We start from the raw sequence: 20,118 nt of genomic DNA on the forward strand, positions 1-20,118 counted from the left end.
TGACTTCCTTTGTATTATTTTACCATTTGAGTATTTCTTGATTTTTGGAATACATATGTCTTGCACCTTCCTCGTTTTTCCCAGAAACACACACCATTGCTGCTTTGCTGACATCCCTGCCAGCAGTTTCTTCCAATTTACTTTGGCCAACTCCTCTCTTATACCACTGTAATTTTCTTTACTCTACTGAAATACGGCTACATCAGACTTTACTTTCTCCTTATCAGCTTTCAAGTTGAACTCCATCATATTGTGGTCACTGGTTCCAAAGGGTTAATTTAACTTAAGCTCCCTAATCATATCCAGTTCATTACATAACACCCAATCCAGTATAGCTGATCCCCTAGTAGGCTCAATGAAAAACTGCTCTAAGAAGCCATCTCTTAGGCATTCAACAAACTCACTCTCTTGAGATCCATTATCAGCCTGATTTTTCGAATTGATCTGCATGTTAAAATCTTCCATGACTACCCTACCACTGCCCTTTTGACACACCTTTTCTGCTTCCTGTTGTAATCTGTGGTCCACCTCCCAGCCACTGTTTCTTATACCACACGCATTTAGATACAACACATTGATGTATATAACTGCCATCAACGTCTTTTTACCCTTGCAGTTTCTTAACTGAACCCACAAGGATTCAACATCTTCCGATCCTTTATCACACCGTTCTACTGATTTGATGCCATTCTTCACCAGTAGAGTCACACCACCCCTTCTGCCTATCTTCCTATCCCTCTGATATAATGTGTAACCTTGGACATTCAGCTCCCAACTACAACCATCCTTCAGCCACGATTCAGGATTGGCCACAACATCGTACCGGGCAATCCGTAAGAGTGCAACAAGATCATCCACCTTATTTCTTATACCATGCGCATTTAGATACAACACCTTGAGCATCGTATTTGCAATCCCTTCTGATTCTGCATTCCTAATGTTTTGATACTCAGCCTGTTGGCTGCAACTAAGTCCCATCAACTTCCTGCCCTTCCTGACAGTCTGACTGCATGCTATCTTTACTTTTTTACCATCTGTCCTATCCTGAGTCCCTTCACTCCAGATCCCACCCCCGCATTAATTTTTAGTGTCCTCTCCTATCCACTTAGACGCTAATATAACATTATATTCCTGGCTCCACTTTTCCCTGAAACAGTACAGTAAAGATTTCAACATAATCACTACTCACTCTCCACAGGACCTGATATGAAATCCCAAGGATGGGAAAAGCTTTGCATTGCAGGTACTTTGTAGTTTACTCTGTCCATTGCAGCTGCAGGTTGTGGTAAATCCATCAGGTTCCAACCAGTTCCAATGGGGTGACCCACCTTAGGTCCAAGAAATCCTAATACTGAAGAAGTAAAGTCTCTCCATCTGCAAATCAACAACTGGCCCATTCGACCTCCTAATGATTGGCACAAATGCTCAATTTTAAATGTTACTAAATGAGGTTTTTTTTTGTGATCCTAACCTCACCAAAGCCTCTTCAAAATCGACATATAGCTCATGTTTATCTGTGCTTTTCCAGCTCAGCTGCATCATTAGATAAAAATTATTGGATAACTAGAGATTATATTCTAATATTTTAAGGACTATAATGAAGTGTAATAAACTGAGTTTCTTTATGCATTTATATTACTGCTTTTTCAAGGAAGTAAGGGAAACTGCTTCTTTATAATCCCTCAATCCTGAAAAAAAAATGTTTGTATTCTTTTATTGTGTAATTTCCATGCTGGGAAATTAAGTTGTTCACTTGCAGATGGATTTGCCCAGGTAAGTTAACTTGCAGAGGAAAAAGTTTTGCTGTTTCTGCAATAGAGTTTTCATAGACCATAACAACACGAATATGAATGATCAAGAAAAGGTTCGTCCACATGACCACCTAATCCTCCTCTGCTACTTATTACAATCATTGCTGTTGCAACCTAAACTCCAATTTCCCATCTACCTCATTAAACTCTTGTTTCATCTCCCTTTGAGAAAGGAAGTTGCAAAAGCACAGGGCTTCCTGATAGAAAGAATGGTGACTGGGTGGTACAGTGGTGTAGCAGTTAATGTAGTCCTTTTACAGCGCCAGTCACCCAGCTTCAATTCTGCCACTGCCTGTATGGAGGTTGTATGTTCTCCTTGTGACACTATGGGTTTCCTCCGAGTGCTCCGGGTTTCCACCCACATTCCTAAGATGTATGGGTTAGTAGATTAATAGGTCATAGGGATGTAATTGGATGGTGCAGGTTCATTGGGCTGGGAAGGCCTGTCTCCATGCTGTATCTCCAAAATAAAAACGAAGACAGTTCATCTTTTTCATGCAAATTTGCAAAACACTGCTTAATTAACAATATTGAAAGGATGTGCCAATGCTGGAAAGAATGCAGAGAAGGTATTCAGCAAGTTGTTCCTTAGATTGTAGTGTAGGAAACTGCAGGGTAACTTGATAGTGGTATATAACATACTGTATAAAATATTAGAGTGGGTAGATAGTCAAACTCTTTTCTCAGGTATCAAAAACAAGGGGGACATAGGTTTAAAGTGGAAGAAAGAGTTTTAGAGGGGAAAACGTTTTATGTAGTGGTTATATATGGAAGTCACGGCCAGAGAAGGGGATGAAGTTAAATACAATCACTATGTTTAAGTCACATTTCAGACAAGTACTTAAACAAGACAAGACGTAGAACAATATGTACCTAATGCAGGCAGATAGGATTAGTACTGAAGTGCAAAAGATCAGCTTGGATGTGATGACTGAAGAACCTTTTTCTGCATGACTCAACTTTCCAAGATTCTAAAACGCACACTCATAATTTATAACAGTTGACAATTCAGCTAAAATTCCCCCGCAAGAGGAAATAAGTTCTCCACACATGCCCTATTATGACTTTTTAAGATTTTATAGATATTAGTCAAGTGAACCAGCTCGCTGCACTTTTGGAATGGAATTATTCTACAACATATAAGATGTTAACAATTACAATCAGTATTAAACTATTTGGTCCGTGAGATGCCTTGTGTATCTGAGTACTTTCACTTTTTACCCAGAGTCATACAATCTCCTTGAAGAAGTTTGAAAAAAAGATGAAAGTAAAAGCCATTTAGGTAAACAAAAACTCCCGAACTTTTTGTCTCTGACTCTTTTAAATGATAGAATTTAGTCCAGGAACCCACACTGACCTTGGTTGACATTGTAGGGTATCTGCCTTTTGCAGTAGTTGCCACAGAGGCCACGGACATTCTGGAATGAATTTAGAAAGTCAGTGAATTCAAAACACTGCAGATGGTGGAAACACTCAGCAGCTCAGACAGCAGCTGTGGAAAGAGAAACAGACCTCAGGTCGAACAACATTCATTCTGATGAAGGATCTTTGACATTAAATATTAACTCTCTTTTTCTTTCCATAGTTGCTGAGTGTTTCTAGCATTTTCCCTTTTCACATCAGCAAGATTTAAGGATTCTAATGTTTTTTTTGCTTTCTTGTTTCATTCACCCTTCTATAAGCTCCCCTCTCCCAAAGACGCCTAACTGTTGGTGTTACGGGATAAAACAGGGCATTAGCCAGGTATGGCAGATCAGTTGTTACGTACAGTCTGACAGATTCTGACTTTCACAGCTACAAGTATGATGACCATAAGGATGTGATTACTATGCCAACAACTTCGGTCAATCCCATGCTATCGGCAAGCTTGGCACCAAACTACTGAAATGGCACTCTATTCTGAGCTCTGCCTTTGCAGAGATTATTATGCAGACAATGGAAAAGATTCAAGGAGGTGATCGATCTCTCCTTGAAGAAATGCAACATTGCACTGACTCCTGAGTATTGTTGTCCCTTAACCACTGAAAGTGGAGAAAGAACATTCAGACATTAAGCCTTCCTGAGGGTAGTGAGCCTCTGGAATTCTCCGCAGAGTAGACTTTTGAAGGAGGCAACAGTCTGCTGAAGGAATTCCACAGGTCAAGCTGTGAGGGAAAGGAATTGTTGATGTTTCAGGTCAAGATTTTGCATCAGTTTTCAAGGTTAGTTCATTAGAAATGTTTAAATATTTTAAATGTTTAAATACTTAAAGAAAATGTGTTAGGCTGCTGAAGGGAGTTCCTTAGAGCAGAAATATTTTGTCTGCTCATCCCTTCATTAATGTTCCCGATGGGTGCATCTTCCCATCACCGAGGGAGGCTCTGAAAGAAGAGGTAGATAAATTTATAAAGAGGGCCATAGATAAAGAGGGCCATAGGGATCTAGCGAGAGGAATAGTTGAGGTCTGTGGTCGATCAGCCTTGATCATATTGAATGCAGGGCAGGGTATCTTGTTCCTCTTTCTTCATGTGCTCATTTAACCAGGCAGTACTCCACTAAGTAACTACAAGGTGTAAATGGTTTCATTTGAAAATTAAAGTCAAACTAAAACAGGGATGTGAGGTATCGCCTTCAATGAACTCTGTCTTTATAGATGGCAGTGCAGTTGGAATAATTCCTCAAAACGGGCATTGAGAGAATAATGGATAGATTGGGTCAGTTAGATGAGTTTAAAGGTGGATAGCAAAGAGATGAAGAATATGGATGTTTAGGGAGGGAAATGTGGAGCTTAAAATCCAGGTGGCTGAAGGCAAAGTGTCAGTTCATAGATTATCATTGTTCATAGTACAATACAGCACAGAAACAGGCCATTTGGCCCACAATATTGTGCCAAACCAGCTAAAAGGTAAATCAAAAACACCCAAACATTGATCCCTCCTACCTACACGTCCACATCCCTCCATCTTCTTTATCCATGTGCCTATCCAAACATTGCTTAAAAGCCTCGACCACCATACTGGGCAGTGCATTCCAGGCATCCACGACTCTCTGAATAAAAAAATTACCCCTCACATCCCTTTTGAACCTACCACCTCTCACCTTCAATGGATGCCCTCTGGTATTAGACATTTCAGCCCTGGGAAACAGATTCTCACTGTGTCGATGCCTCTCATAATCTTGTAAACCTCTATCGGGTCTCTCGTCAGCCCCTGATGCTCCAGGGAAAACAACCCAGTTTATTCAGCCGCTTGTGATAGCGCGTGCCCGCTAAACCAGGCGGCCTCCTGGTAAACCTCTTCTGTAGCCTCTCCAAAGCCTCAATGTCCTTCCTGTAGTTGGGTGACCAGAACTGGATGTGGACTTACCAGAGTTTTATAAAGTTGCACATAACCTCTTTACTTTTGAACTCAATGCCTCCACTAATAAAGGCAAGCGTTCCATAAGCCTTCTTAGCCAACTTATTGACCTGTGCAGCCACTTTCAAGGAGCTATGAACCTGTATTCCCAAAATTTCTGTGATCAGCAACACTGTGAAGGATCCTGGCCTTAACAGTGTACTGCCTCCTTGCATTTGCTATACTCACATCCATCTCCACCTGCTATTTCTCTGCCCATATCTGCAAATGATCTATAATGCACTGTATTCTTTGCCAGTCCTCTTCAATATCCACAACTCCACCAATCTTGGTTCATCTGCAAATTTATTAATCCACCCATCTACATTTGCAAGAGGTAATTCAATACTGAAATAGATGACAGATGAAAAAAAAATGAAGCTATTGAAGGATTTTATAAAAGGATTAGATTTTTTAAGTTTGAGATTTGGATGAAAAAAAGTTTGTACATATCAATTTGTATCTAAATAACGGTAATTGCACTTAGAACCATAGAAATATAGAATGGTGCATTTGCTGAAGATAGGATAAATTCAGCAGTGCTCTTGAAAAGCTGAGTTTATTGAAGAATGGCAATTTGAATATGGTCAAAAGAAAATTGGTTTCTATGGTTGTCATTGGCATAAATGAAGGATAAAGTGCCAGATGCGCATATGTACAAATGGAGGAGTTTCTGTAATGTTAACCCAGATGGACATGTATGGTCTTTATCGCAGAAAGAATACTGAAACTAGAAGGCTTGCATGCAACTCATTACAAACACCGTGGTTTATAACACCATGGTATAACTTGTGACATGTGGAGAAGGATGGAGTGTAACCAGTATCAAGGATGTGAAGTTTATGATATGGTTAGAAAACAATGGCTTCTGTCTTCTCAGTTTTTAACTGGAATAAACTGAACCAAATCTTGATGAAACACTATGATAACAGAGGGGCCAAAGGGAAATGTGATGAATTAAGATGCATTGTCATTAAATGTGTAAAAGCTGCACTAATGCTTTATTTTAATGTTATATGGAACATTAGATAGAAGAGAGAAAAAGATTAAAAGATCAAATGAAAGATACATAATGCAGGCACAAAAGCAGGATAAACTTATTTATCTGGAGGGTTCTGGGTGCTACCAGAACAAGTCATGAAGCAAATACTGGATTGATTTAAAATAATAATATGGATAGTGTGGAGTTTATGTCCTCTGTAGGTTCCTAACATTTAATAAAGCCCATCTGTGAAATGTGCAGAAGCGTACACAGGATATTAGTGATTTTAAAATAAGTTATGCCTTTTTTATTCAAGGACTCCTCCCTGTTTCTCTGGAACTTTCTGAAAACATTTTGCGGTTCAGGGAGTAGTTACTGACATGACACAATCCTTTAAAGGGTAATACCTTTGAGCTTTGGACATGATTCTACTTTTCTCTATCTCCCGTTTCATTAGCGTTTCTTCAGAAGTATAAAAATGGCATAGTGAGATGCAGTTCATTAATTTAGAACGAATGCTGTAAACTGATGTTTCATGGTGATGTTCAAATGCATAACCTCTTACTTCTGTGCTCTCCTTTATCATATGAAGTAACCTTCCTGCACTCCTATTGAAAGATGAGCAGTAAAGTGAGGTGGAGCTCGGATTTTCCTTTGACCCATCATAAATTGTTCAATCTGAAAGGATCCATTTTATGGACCACTGTCTGTGTGCCACTTCAATCTGACTGCCAATTGAATCAACATCTCGTTGTGTCTAGCAGTATAGATGTACTGATAGCTGCCTGGTCTCCTTGTCTCACTTTCAACAAGTCTCATTTTCACATAAACCATTTTATAAGTAGTTGGAAAAGAATTCATACGATTTGCAATATAATGACTTCATTTCTTCAGAAGACTCCTATCTGCATCAGGCTACCAAATTAATGTTTATTCAGGCGCCTACCACAACATTGGTCCTTTATGTCCACTACTGAATCAGGAATCTCGTTATCTTTGACCTGTATGATAAAGAATTTGGTTCTGTTTGTTGTGGTTTCTTCATTGGATATGCTCGACAAGGCATCTGTCACAGCATTTCATTTTAATAATACTCAGTAGTGTAGTTATACTGAGGCAGCAGTGTGTCCCAGCACTGCATGTGAGGTGTAGTCATCATGGGAATAGCAGGCTTTGGATTTAGTTTAAATTGCAAAGAGCTGTGATAAGCAACCAGTGTAAATGATTTTCCCAGCAAGAGCTGGTGAAACCTTGTCACTCTGACTATAATTGTCTACACTTTGTTTTTGAATTGCACATTTTTTCCACTTTTAGCCAGGGTGTAAAGATGTGTAGACAATAGATCTTTTATGTCCAATCTATTGTGTAGACATCTTTTATGTCCACTATCTGTGACATGACTAATGACTGCTTCAGTTTCATAATTAGAAGCATCACAAAACCGTTTCATCACACGGTATGTGTCTTAACGTGCTGCAAATGACTCACTGCTGAGTTTTCCATTACCGGTCATAGGCTTTTTGCTACTCCTTACCCTAATGCCATGTTTTATATTTCCTGAGCATGGGTAAAATGCTACTGCCACTTTGGGTAAGAATCTGGCATTATAATGATCATAGCTGAGTACAGCAGCACTTGCTGGCATTGACAGTGGCCTCAATTTTCAATTAATCACAGATCTGTCTACATTAGCTCCTTCTGGATGATGGAACATCTGCTTTGTTTAAGCTTGACATGATGTCAATGCAACTTTATAAACAGTACCCTGAATATTTGAGATATGCCACCTTTGCATCTGGGAAATTACACAGGCAGTTCTTGATTTTCTTCAACATCCAATCCACAGTGGCCAGAAATATTCTTTGATGCCTACTTTAATCCATCGGATAGTTTTGCAGACAATTCCACAGCATGTGCACATCAATTGTTAAGAAATATTAACTTTTCTTTCTCACATTGGCCTTTATCATGTTGACAGTCATCAGGCATTTTTGAACAGAACATCTGGGTGGTATGGATGTTAGTGTACACTGGGTTTACGTGCATGTTACTATGTACTGTATTTATGTGCCTGTGCAACGTGAACATGTCGGAGATCCACTTCAAGTGGATCCGATCAAGTGCAGTGTCCCTGCAATTCCATAAGCTGCAGGTCAGAGGAGCAGGTAGCATTTTGCATCTGACCCCCCTGTCACACAAGCATTAGTTAGAAAGGAGTCACCAACCTTCATTTAAAAAGAATCATAGAATCATAGAAAAGTATAGCACAGAAACAAACCCCTCGGCCCATCTCGTCCATGCCAAACCATTTAAACTGTCTACTCCCATCGGCAGTGAATTGGTTCTGTTTACTTCATCGGAATAAATATTGAAGTTTTTAGTTAATATGCATAAGCCAACACTCTTGATCATTGATCCAAAGATATGAGTTCAAATTGCAATGTGCCAGCTGGAAATTTAGTAACTACGTAACTAAATAACATCTGGAACTTAACAGAGAAACTTGTATCAGTAACGGATCTGCAAAATAAATATCCCATCTGGTTCACTGACGTCTGTCAGGGAAAGAACTCTGCTCTCCTTATTGATCAGGTCTACATGTGACTCCAGACCCACCTATGTGGTTGGTGATTCCCTGCCTCATCAGCTTGGAGCTCGTTATTGACAGATAACAACAGCCAATATTGCCAGTGCCTTATAAACAGATTAAAATGTTATTATTTTCTAGATCTGTATTAATAGCTTTTATTATTAATTTAATTGCTTTGATTTTTTTTCAGAGACAGTGGAAAGGCCTGGCCTGAGCTATTAAAAAGCCACAAGATTTTGCCTTTCTACCACTGCGATCTATTTACTACTCCACCTCATGGAATAGCCACAGCCACAAGGCCAACACAAAAGATTAGTGCAGCTACAGGCACTCTGTGAAAGGCAAACAGCAGGCAGTCCTTAATGTTTGTCATTTACTACTACATCAAGAGTTTCTTTGTAATCCCCACAGAGCTACTTGGTTTTGCCTGTCCTAGGTTCCACTACAATGGGTACCACCACTCATTCATGTTGTGGCACTTTTATTAATATTCAAGCTGCTTTGGTTTACATATCTCTTCTTCTTGCTGCATGAACAGTGAAAGGAAAATAAGCTGTTTCAAATAGATCAGTCTTACAGCTGGTATTATACAAATACAAGACATAGCCATGTACTTCTTTAATAAATTGTCACATTGTTGCAGTAGTTCGCTCAAGTCAGATGAAAATCTACTTGCACTGAATACCTTTTCCAATTCATGCTCAAATATTCAAGTATGTTCCCTGTAATGGGAGGCAGCGTGGAGATATATTCCTATCGAAGGAAGTGCAAGGTTCACCTTCTGTCTGCTAGCCTGCGGGTCACCCTTAGGCAAGGGTAGCATCTGTTTAGCCCCCCCATCCCCCCGCCTGGTCAGGGTCACGTGAAACTGTGGGAGCAGGCATGAGTAGCTGGTGCATATCACGAGTCCTGGTTACGTGACCACTGATGCCAGGCAGTCAACTTCTGAAGAGTATTGGTAATAGCTGGGGTCAGGCATCTTGTAAAGAAACAGCCCAGAAAATGGCAATGGAAAACTACTTCTGTAGAAAGATTTGCCAAGAACAATCACGGTCATGGAACGACCATGATCGTCCACATCATACGACATAGTACATAACAAACAAATGAACTTATCTGTAAGGTTGCTCTGTTAATTGAATCAACCATTGCAATCATTAGTTTTATGTTTTACCTTCAGCATCATCAGTTTCTTATCACCAATGTGAGATATGTAATCTCTCTAGATTCCTAACAATGAAATACATAGGAGACACAAGGACATGAAAACAGTATGTTTTTTTTAATTAAAGAACTTCTCACAGAAGGCATCTTTGGAAATTTTACAAATACAGCAGTTCTTTATAAAATAACAGACTGAAACAGACAACTATAGTTCACAATGAATGCTTTGAATGTTATGCATGTTCCAATGCACTATTCAAGATTGCTGACGATATCACCATTGTGGGTCGAATCAAATGTGATGATGAATCAGCATACAGGAGGGAGAACAAAAATGTGTGGTGTCATAACAACAACCGCTCACTCAATGTCAGCAAGGTCACGGAACAGGAACTGATTATAGATTTCAGGAGAGGGAAACCAGAGGTCCATGAGCCAGTCCGCCTCAGAGAATCAGAGGTGGAGAAGGTCAGCAATTAAATTTCTAGGTGTTACTGATTCAGCAGAACTGTCCTGGACTCAGTACATAAATGCAATTGCAAAGAAACGAGTGGAATTATAACCACATAATTGACACACACAAATATCAATCCAATGATAATAGAAAGTATATCTAGATTGGTGAGTGTTCCAAATTCCCAAAGCCTTCTCATCATTTCATCACAACAAAGATCACTATTGCAGTGGAAATGCATACACAGTGGTACTTCCATGTATTACTACAATATACTCACTCTTAAAATTTCTTCTATATCCCATTTAAATCTTTCCAATGAGCTGAAGAGTTTGGAATTGTTCTGTTACTTAATACTTAGTAATATATTTCAGGAACTGATGTCAGTCGATGAAAATTTTGGTGCCCCAGAAAGCACACATAGTAGGAATCTTTATCTCGAAGAGTCCTGATAATGGGGTTGAAGGTTCAGTGGTGATTTTAATGAGCTCATCAATATTGAATATTGGTAATCAATGGGTAGGTTAATTGGCTGGAGTAAAATACCCATTTTTGTAGTTCCCTACACAAAAAATAACAGAGCTAATAGGAATGTGTGATTGAGCAAGTTTTGAAAATACAGGGAAATAAAGAAAGGGATAATGCAGCTAATAGGATTGTGCTTTTAGGAACTTGGATGAACACAATGTGTTGAACAACCTCGTTCTGTGTGTAGTAGTAAGCAGATAAGTGTTGGCTAGAGCAGTGAACTCATGACTAGGGAAAACCTGATGACAGTAGATTGGAAAAAGTATGGACGCACAGAAAAATCTGTTGTTGCTGGAAACCAGGAATAAAAACAGAAACACGAAGAAATCTGCAGATGCTGAAAATTCAAGCAACACACATCAAAGTTGCTGGTGAACGCAGCAGGCCAGGCAGCATCTCTTATTCTGCAAAGTACTGCAGGTCAGGCAGCTGTTATGGAGAAAGGAATAGAGCTATCTTTCAACTAGACGACCTTTAATTGTTCAGTGTTAAGTGAATGAAATGGCACACTACGGCAAAGAGATCTTACAAATTTTACTTGCAAGAGATGATGTGGGGTTTGACAGCCTTTAATTACCAAATCTCATGCAGGTTTGAGAGATATGGTCTTCACAGCCTATGGTAATATAATAGTACAAGTTTAAAAGTATGTCTGGTTGTAAGGATTGGCATACATCACCTTGTGTCCCCTTTGAACTCTGCACATACACTGCTTCCAAACCAGTGCAGCAAGAACCACTGGTGTACACACTGAGACAATGAGTGGAGAATAAAACTACTGCAGAGTGGCTTTGTCTGAACTGATTGCTCTGGGGCAGGTGCTCGATTTTTTTAAAACAGGATATCTGGAAATGTCCTTTAGAAACTCATTCAGCCCATCAAAGTTGGAATGTGAGGAGGAACTTGAGAGTAAAAGCCAGAAAAGTGGATGGTGAAATATTCAATGAATGGGTAAAGAACAGAAATAATTAACATTTTCTCCGTAGTAAGTATTTGTGAATGCTTATATTTAACTTTGTAGGTATGACACAAGGTGTTTTAGGTTCTTCACCAGAATTAGTTAGGCTTACGTCAATGAAAGAATGGGCTAATCATTAGCCATTGGTTAACATGGGCTCAATTCATACACATAGAACACATAGAACAGTACAGGCCCTTCGGCTCACAATGTTGTGCCGATCCTTAAACCCTGCCTCCCATATAACCCCCCACCTTAAATTCCTCCATATACTTGTCTAGTAGTCTCTTAAATTTCACTAGTATATCTCCCTCCACCACTGACTCAGGCAGTGCATTCCATGCACCAACCACTCTCTGAGTAAAAAACCTTCCTCTAATATCCCCCTTGAACTTCCCACCCCTTACCTTAAAGCCATGTCCTCTTGTATTGAGCAGTGGTGCCCTGGGGAAGAGCTGCTGGCTGTACACTCTATCTATTCCTCTTAATAGCTTGTATACCTCTATCATGTCTCCTCTCATCCTCCTTCTCTCCAAAGAGTAAAGCCCTAGCTCCCTTAATATAACCATATAACAATTACAGCATGGAAACAGGCCACCTCAGTCCTTCTAGTCCGTGCCGAACTCTTACTCTTACCCAGTCCCACCGACCTGCACTCAGCCCATAGCCCTCCATTCCTTTCCTGTCCATATAGCTGTCCAATTTAACTTTAAACGACAACATCGAACCTGCCTCAACCACTTCTGCTGGAAGCTCGTTCCACACAGCTGCCACTCTCTGAGTAAAGAAGTTCCCCCTCATGTTACCCCTAAACTTCTGCCCTTTAACTCTCAACTCAAGTACTCTTGTTTGAATCTCCCCCACTCTCAATGGAAAAAGCCTATCCATGTCAACTCTATCTATCCCCCTCATAATTTTAAATACCGCTATCAAGTGCCCCCTCAACCTTCTACATTCCAAAGAATAAAGACCCAACTTGTTCAACCTTTCTCTGTAACTTAGGTGATGAAACCCCGGTAACATTCTAGTAAACCTTCTCTGCGTTCTCTCTATTTTGTTGACACCTTTCCTATAATTTGGTGACCAAAACTGTACACAATACTCCAAGTTTGGCCTCACCAATGCCTTGTACAATTTCAACATCACATCCCAACTCCTATACTCAATGCTCTGATTTATAAAGGCCAGCATACCAAAAGCTTTCTTCACCACCCTATCCACATGAGATTCCAGCTTCAGGGAACTATGCACCATTATTCCTAGAACCCTCTGTTCTACTGCATTCTTCAATGCCCTACCATTTACCATGTATGTCCTATTTTGATTAGTCCTACCAAAATGTAGCACCTCACATTTATCAGCATTAAACTCCATCTGCCATCTTTCAGCCCACTCTTCTAACTGGCCTAAATCGCTCTACAAGCTTTGAAAACCTACTTCATTATCCACAACTCCACGTATCTTAGTATCATCTGCATACTTACTCATCCAATTTGCCACCCCATCATCCAGATCATTAATGTATATGGCAAACAACATTGGACTCTGTACAGAACCCTGAGGCACACCACTAGTCACTGGCCTCCATTCTGACAAACAGTTATCCACCACCACTCTCTGGCGTCTCCCATCCAGCCACTGCTGAATCCATTTTACTGCTTCGATATTAATACCTGACAATTGAACGTACCTAACTAACCTTCCGGGTGGAACCTTGCCAAAGGCTTTACTGAAGTCCATATAGACAACATCCACCGCTTTACCCTCATCAACTTTCCTAGTAACCTCTTCAAAAAATTCAATAAGATTTGTCAAACATGACCATCCATGCACAAATCCATGTTGACTGCTCCTAATCAGACCCTGTCTATCCAGGTAATTAACTATACCATCTCTAAGAATACTTTCCATCAATTTACCCACCACTGATGTCAAACACACAGGCCGATAATTGCTAGGTTTACCCATAGAAACCATAGAAACTACAGCACAGAAACAGGCCTTTTGGCCCTTCTTGGCTGTGCCGAACCATTTTCTGCCTAGTCCCACCGACCTGCACACGGACCATATCCCTCCATACACCTCCCATCCATTTATTCTTAAATGTTAAAAAAGAACCCACATTTACCACCTCGTCTGGCAGCTCATTCCATACTCCCACCACTCTCTGTGTGAAGAAGCCCCTCCTCATGTTCCCTTTAAACTTTTCCCCCCTCACCCTAAACCCATGTCCTCTGGTTTTTTTCTCCCCTTGCCTCAGTGGAAAAAGCCTGCTTGCATTCACTCTATCTATACCCATCATAATCTTATATACCTCTATCAAATCTCCCCTCATTCTTCTACGCTCCAGGGAATAAAGTCCCAACCTATTCAACCTTTCTCCGTAACTGAGTTTCTCAAGTCCTGGCAACATCCTTGTAAACCTTCTCTGCACTCTTTCAACCTTATTTATATCCTTCCTGTAATTTGGTGACCAAAACTGAACACAATACTCCAGATTTGGCCTCACCAATGCCTTATACAACCTCATCATAACATTCCAGCTCTTATACTTGTTACGAGAATACACATAAAATTAAGATGTTTGCTGGCCTGGGCTAGCATCAGTGGCATCAGCAGTTGGTCTGCCACCTGCCCTCAGGGGAAGGAGAGATAAGGAACAATGGAGCAGCGTCTGGAGATGTGTAATGAAGGGATGTGGGAGGAAGAGCTGTCTGGAGCGGCTCCCCCCTTTGAACCCTGAACTGTTTGAAGTGATGGACAGGCGATACCCCAGCAGGGGGATAAAAAGGGACAGGTTCGCTAAGACAGACACACACGCCACCCGAGGTAACGAGACCCTGGAAGCGGTGCGCCTCTCACGAGTGGTGAGAAGTACCGGACAACGCACAGGGTGGAAAGGTACGATCAGCGGGAACCCGGTGTGTGTCCGCCCTTGCCTGGGTGCCGGGTTCACTGCAGAGGATCGACCGCATCTGGAGGAGGGGTCACAGTCGGTGACCTCAGGTGACATCACCAAGGACCCGCCCAAATGCTGTTTGTGAGCCATCCCGCTGGTCTGTGAGTGAAGCAGTGTTCTGAATGATCAGTTGTTCCCGTTCTATCTCTCTCTTCCCCCCACATTGTCCATTGCCATGGCAACGATTACTGCGAACTGAACTACAAACTGGACTGAACTTTGAGTCATTTTGAAATTGGTCATTTACCCCTAGACAACGATAGAGCTTGATTGATGCTGTTATCTTAATTCTGTGCACATGTGTGGTTATCATTGTTGAATTGTTGCATTTATTATCCTTTCGATTACTGTGTTGCTTGTTTCTTTAATAAAACTTTCTTAGTTCTAGTACTCCAGACTCCAACTGAGTGATCCATTTCTGCTGGTTTGGCAACCCAGTTACGGGGTACGTAACATACTCAATACTTTGATTAATAAAGGCCAATGTACCAAAAGCTCTCTTTACGACCCTATCTACCTGTGATGCCACTTTTAGGGAATTTTGTATCTGTATTCCCAGATCCCTCTGTTCCACTGCACTCCTCAGTGCCTTACCATTAACCCTGTATGTTCTACCTTGGTTTGTCCTTCCAACGTGCAATACCTCACACTTGTCAGTATTAAACTCCATCTGCCATTTTTCCAGCTGGTCCAAGTCCCTCTGCAGGCTCTGAAAACCTTCCTCACTGTCTACTACACCTCCAATCTTTGTATCATCAGCAAACTTGCTGATCCAATTTACCACATTATCATCCTGATCATTGATATAGATGACAAATAACAATGGACCCAGCACTGATCCCTGTGGCACACCACTAGTCACAGGTCTCCACTCAGGGAAGCAATTCCCTACCACCACTCTCTGGCTTCTTCCATCGAGCCAATGTCTAATCCAATTTACCACCTCTCCATGTATACCTAGCGACTGAATTTTCCTAACTAACCTCCCATGCGGAACCTTGTCAAAGGCCTTACTGAAGTCCATGTAGACAATATCCACTGCCTTCCCTTCATCCACTTTCCTGGTAACCTCCTCGAAAAACTCCAATAGATTGGTCAAACATGACCTACCACGCACAAAGCCATGTTGACTCTCCCTAATAAGTGCCAGTCTATCCAAATGCTTGTAGATTCTGTCTCTTAGTACTCCCTCCAATAACTTACCTACTACTGACATTAAATTTACCGGCCTATAATTTCCCAGATTACTTTTCGATCCTTTTTTAAACAATGGAACAACATGAGCCACTCTCCAATTCTCCGGCACCTCACCTGTAGACAGCGACATTTTAAATATTTCAGCCAGGGCCCCTGCAATTTCAACACTAGTCTCCTTCAAGGTCCGAGGGAACACCCTGTCAGGTCCCGGGGATTTATCTACTTTAATTTTCCTCAAGACAGCAAGGACCTCCTCCTTTTCGATCTGTACAGTTTCCATGATCTCACTACTTGTTTCCCTTAATTCCATAGACTTCATGGCAGTTTCCTTAGTAAACACAGACGCAAAAAACCTACTTAAGATTTAAAACCTATTTACCCTTAGAACCCTTTTTAAATAATGGAACAATATGAGCAGTATGCCAATCCTCTGGCACCATCCCTGTTTCTAATGACATTTGAAATATTTCTGTCAGAGCCCCTGCTATTTCCACACTAACTTCCCTCAAGGTCCTGTCAGGGAATATATAGGGAATATCCTGTCAGGACTCGGAGACTTATCCACTTTTATATTCCTTAAAAGCTCCAGTACTTCCTCTTCTTTTATCATAATAGTTTCCGTAACTTCTCTACCTGTTTCCCTTATCTTACACAATTCAATATCCTTCTCCTTCGTGAATACCAAAGAAAAGAAATTGTTCAGAATCTCCCCCATCTCTTTTGGCTCCACACATAGCTGTCCACTCTGATTCTCTAAGGGACCAATTTTATCCCTCACTATCCTTTTGCTATTAATATAACTGTAGAAACCCTTGGGATTTATTTTCACCTTACTTGCCAAAGCAACCTCATATCTTCTTTTAGCTTTTCTAGTTTCTTTATTAAGATTCTTTTTACATTCTTTATATTCCTCGAGCACCTCATTTACTCCATGCTGCCTATATTTATTGTAGATATCTCTCTTTTTCCGAACCAAGTTTCCAATATCCCTTGAAAACCATGGCTCTCTCAAACTTTTAACTTTTTCTTTCAACCTAACAGGAACATGAAGATTCTCTACCCTCAAAATTTCACCTTTAAATGACCTCCATTTCTCTATTACATTCTTCCCATAAAACAAATTGTACCAATCTACTCCTTCTAAATCCTTTCGCTGTCACAATGATGGGGCATTGGGAGCGAGGGTGGACCAAATGCAAGACACATCTTGTGAAGTTACTTAGATTTAGTTTATTGTTCGATATCAGGAGGGCTAGGCAGGAGCAGGAATAGCGAACTGGACAAGGACTCAGGACCACTACTAGGCTGGGACTAGGGGTCTGGGCTTGGACTCGGAATCGGCTCCCAGAACTAGAGGAGACATGAAGAGGCTAGGGTATGAACTCCGAGCCAGAGACTGGGCAAGGACCCAGTACCTGGGGCTTGGACCCCAGAACCAGGCATGGACATGACATGGGCTAGGGAGAGGAGGAACATGGAAAACAGAGCCTCGGTCTCGGGAGAGCAGATAAATGGAACCATGGACACATACACAGAAGACAGAGTCGGGACCCCTCCTTGGGTACAGGACATAGGGCCGGGACTCACACACAGAACAGAGAGCCGGGACCCCTCCTTGGGTACAGGACATAGGGCCGAGACTCATGACCCTCCGTGGGGCAACGGCAAGACGGCCTGATTTACCCCACGGAGGCGAGGACAAGACAAGACAGTACATGACACCCCGCGGGCAACGGCAAGACAGCCTGACCTACCCCACGGAGGTGAGGACAACACATGACAAGACATGACCCCCCCCCCCCGGTGGAGCAATGGTAAGACGGCCTGACTTACCCCACAGAGGCGAGGACAAGACAAGACAAGACCAACACGAATGAACACCAGACAGTACCTATCTAGCTCCGGTGATGGAACTAGACCGAAGTGCAGGTGGGGGCGGCAGACGAGGGCTAAAGGTGAGAGGGGCAGAGAATGGATTCAGACAAGGGGGTAGAACAGGAATCACAGACTGCCAGGGCCAGGACTTGACTCAGAACTGGGAAGCCACCAGGGCCAGGACTTGACTTGGTGCTTGAAAGCCGCCAGGACCAGGACTTGACTTGGTGCTTGAATGCCGCCGCAGCCAGGACTTGATTTGGAACTTGAATGCTGCCAGAGCCAGGACTTGACTTGGTACTTGAATGCCCCTGGAGCCAGGACTTGACTTGGAGCCTCCGAGTAGTGGCGAGCTCTTGACCTGGCCCGGGAACAGTAGAGAGTGGTTCTTGATTCCCTCCGCAGGTTAACTGAAGGACCCACCTCGGTGAGGAAACTTTGCAGGCTCACTTTGGTGAGGTAACTGGATAGGGTTGCTCCGGTGAGGAGAGGCGAATTACCGGCACTCGCTTCGGCAGAGACTAGGCTTGCTCCAGCCAGATGACATTGGCACACCGTACCCTGGATGACTTTGCAGACGCTTCCGTGCCGAACGGCTGAAAGCCGGAGACTATAAACTACCGGTTCAGCCGAGTGTTAATTGCCTCTAATCACCGAAGTCGAGGGACACGGGAAAACAGGGAATCAACGGTCCGGATCGTAACATAAACAAGGTAAATTTAAAGGGACCCCGATCCAGACCATGACATTCGCATCTCCTCAAAGTTAGCCTTTCTCCAATCAAAAATCTCAACCCTGGGTCCAGACCTATCCTTCTCCATAAGTATATTGAAACTAATAGCATTGTGATCACTGGACCCGAAGTGCTCCCCAACAAAAACCTCCGTCACCTGACCTATCTCATTCCCTAACAGGAGATCCAACACTGCCCCTTCTCTAGTTGGTACCTCTATGTATTACTGCAAAAAACTATCTTGCACACATTTTATAAACTCCAACCCATCCAGTCCTTTTACAGTATGGGCTTCCCAGTCTATGTGTGGAAAATTAATATCTCCCACAATCACAACCTTGTGCTTACTACAAATATCTGCTATCTCCTTACAAATTTCCTCCTCCAATTCTCACTCCCCATTTGGTGGTCTATAATACACCTCCATAAGTGTTACTACACCTTTTCCATTCCTCAATTCCACTCAAATAGCCTCTCTCAACGAGCTCTCTTATCTATCCTGCCAGAGCACAGCTGTAATATTTTCTCTGACAAGCATTGCAACACCTCCCCCTCTTGTCCCTCCGATTCTATCACACCTGAAGCAATGAAATCCAGGAATATTTAGTTGCCAATCACACCCCTCCTGCAACCATGTTTCATTAATAGCTACAATATCATATTTCCAGGTATCAATCCATGATTTAAGCTCATCCACCTTTCTTATAATGCTCCTAGCATTAAAATAAATACATTTAAGAAATTTTCCACCTCTTACCCTCTGTTTATCACCCACAGTGCAAACAACTTTACTATTTTCTTTTTCTTCCTTCTCTCCTACATCTATTCCTGCACTCTGGTTCCCCTCCTCCCCCCCCCCCCACCCCATATCTAGTTTAAATTCACTGGAGCCTCTCTAGCAAACCTACCTACAAGAATATTTGTCCCCCTCCAGTTCAGATGTAAACCATCCCATCGGAACGGGTCCCGCCTTCCCTGGAAAACTGCCCAATTATCTATAAATCTGAAGCCCTCCCTCCTGCACCATGCCTTCAGCCACTTGTTGATCTGCACTATCTTACTATATCTAAACCCACCTGCACATGGCACTGGTAGCAATCCTGAGATTGCTATCCTGGAGGTCCTGTCCTTTAACTTTGTGCCCAACTCCCTGAACTCACCTTTCAGGACCTCCTCACTCTTCCTACCCATGTCATTGGTCCCTACGTGGACCATGACTTCTGGCTGCTCACCCTCCCTCTTGAGAATACTGAGAACTCGATCCGAGATACCGCGGACCCTGGCACCAGGGAGGCAACAGACCATCTGGGATTCTCGATCTCTTCCACAGAACCTCTTATCTGTCCCCCTAACTATCGAATCCCCTATCACTACTGCTCTCCTCCTTTCCCTCCTTCCCTTCTGAGTTGAGGGTCTCATCTCTGATCATAATGCATACTCTCTAAACCAGGCAGCATCCTGGTAAATCTCCTCCGTACCCTTTCCAATGCTTC

Source organism: Mobula hypostoma, chromosome 3 (genome assembly GCF_963921235.1).
Source record: "Mobula hypostoma chromosome 3, sMobHyp1.1, whole genome shotgun sequence".
In the NCBI taxonomy this organism is placed as follows: Eukaryota; Metazoa; Chordata; class Chondrichthyes; order Myliobatiformes; family Myliobatidae; genus Mobula; species Mobula hypostoma.